Consider the following 2,477-nt stretch of genomic DNA (forward strand, 5'->3'; position numbering starts at 1 on the left):
CTGCTTGACATTCTTATCCCTCCTTCTGGAGACATCATCCTGGCTTTCCTTTGAGGAACTGCCCATCTCCCCACTCGTGGCTGTGTTGTCCAGGCAGGGCTGACACCTTCCCACTTGCGAGATCTCGGGATACGCCCAAGCCCCAGTTCAGACAATAGCTCTGAGCTTGGCATGGCTCAGAGATGGCTTGACATGGAAGCTGGGTCAATCAGGGTCAGCCCTGGGACTTGGGTTGGGATTACTGGGAACAAAATGTTCTTTCCCAACTAAGGTTGAAGCAGGAGGGAAAGAAGCCCCGAGTTTTTCATTTTTCTCAGAAGGAAGCCAGTGCAACGGAAGCAGGACGAGGAGATGGAATAGGAAGAGTGAATCCTGGATCCAGCTGTGCCTGAAGCTCATCTCCCACACTCTGCTGATAACATGAGCAAAACATTCCCTTTGAGCTGAGTTTCTGTGATTTGCAAGTCAAAGAACCCTTTGATTATCTTCAGTCCTCCACTCCAGCCACATGAGCCTAGGTGCAAGTTCTCAGAAGAGGTCAGACTTCCCCCAACCTGCAGATTGCTACTCAAGCTGTAACTTCCACCAGAAATGCCAGCCCCACCTCGAGACCTCCCGTTGAAATCCTTCTCTACCCTTCACACAAACGGCACCTACTTCAAGGAGCATCCTGAAACGTTGCGGTCACTCCCACAGCGGACAGAGCGAACTCTTCTTACAGGGCCCACGTGGTGGCCCTGATGCTGCATCATTTTTGTACGTATTTCACTCCACCCTGCAGCCCAGCACCATGCTGGGAGCATGAGCTCATCCCATCTTCATACCCGCCCCCTGAGGTGATCGCCTTACAATCTCTGTCCCTCAGGGTGGCATTGACTCAGGCTGCGACCTGCTCCATGTCCAAGGTGAGAGGCGGGGCCAGGCCCCCAGAGCTCCCTCTCTGGCTGGCTATGCTGCCCTGGTCACGGGCTGGTGTGCCCGCCCACTCTTTCTCCCACTCTCACGGGCGAAATTTCAACTCAGTACCCATTAAACACTAACTGCTGTCTCCTCCTCCTCCAGCCCCTGGCAACCACCACTGTCCTTTCTGCCTCTGTGACCCTGACTGCTCTAGGTCACTTCCCGTGACTGCAATCATTACGTGTTTATCCCTTTGCGCCTGGCTTCTGTCATTAGCTTAAAGTCCTCGAGGTTCATCCATGTTGTAGCACCTGTCAGTATTTCCTTCCTTTATAAGGCTGGAGCTAATATTCCATTATAGGTAGCCTACTTTAACTTTATCTTTTTTGTTGTTGCTGTAGTTTCAAGTCTCTATTGAAATGCCAGATAGCTAACATACAGTGTGATGCTACTCTCAGGAGTGGAATTCAGCGGTTCATCCCTTCCATACAACACCCCGTGCTCCTCACAACCAGTGGTCTCCTTCCCGCCCATCCCCCATCCCCTATTTTATCTCTAAATGGAGGCCGGACCCTCCGTCCATGTTAGCCCTGGTGCCGTGGCCAGCCCACGCCCTCCAGAGCCGTCTGGACAGGGAACGGGTAGGGTGTCTCAGGTGGGGGGAGGGTGACATGCTCCCACCTGAGCCTGGAGGAGGGCAGGTCCGTGCTGAGGCCCCCCCATCTGCACCATCCCCCTCTGAAATCATTGTCTACCATGGCAACGTGTCCACAACTCCCCCAGCCCGTCATGGGAGCCAGAGTGGCCCTGTGGCGAGAGAGCCTTCTCGACCCCAATTCCTCTCCTCTCCAGTCTGAGAAACATGCACTTGGAGCTAGGGGCTGTGCTGGGAGCCGCCACTCCCACCCGCCAGGTCTCATCCCAGCTGCCGAGGAGATGCCCGTCAGTGGGACCGCAGAGCAGGAGAGCGGGCAAGGAAAGTGCCAATCCAGAAACTCTTGGCTGAAGCCCCAGGGCAAGGTGATGTTTCAGCTCTCCCCGGAGGATCTGCAAGGCGTCAATACTATGGAGCGAGGAGATGAAACACTCAAAGCCGGTGCAGGGGCGCTGCCTGCGAAAACCCTAGAAGGAAGGAAGGAAGGCCACCAGCTAGTCCTCTGGCAGGCAGGGGGCAGAGGAGGGTGATGGGCTCCAGATCACCCTTGGCCTGTTGGCGGGGCTCGGGCTTAGCAGGTGCAACGCGCTAAATACTGATAGGATTCCACAGCCCCGAGGACCATCCAGAAGGCTCCATCCTTCCTTCAGAAATTCTAAAAATTTGAATCAAAATGATCACTCAGTCCCCAAGCCCCATGGGAACTGGAGCTGGGGAAGGGCTGGAGGTTTCAGGGAGCTACCCCGAGGTGACCCTCTCACCGTCAATGAGGACAGTGACGGGGTTAGGAAGGGCGCCATCAATGCGACCCCCCATATATGTGAACATACCACTCCCTACTGTGGAAGACTGGAGGAATGTCTCGGCTCTCCACTCCCTCCCTGCCCATCACAGAATTCCACACCCACATCTTCTTTATCCA

The sequence above is a fragment of the Zalophus californianus genome, chromosome 11 (assembly GCF_009762305.2).
Source record: "Zalophus californianus isolate mZalCal1 chromosome 11, mZalCal1.pri.v2, whole genome shotgun sequence".
NCBI lineage: Eukaryota > Metazoa > Chordata > Mammalia > Carnivora > Otariidae > Zalophus > Zalophus californianus.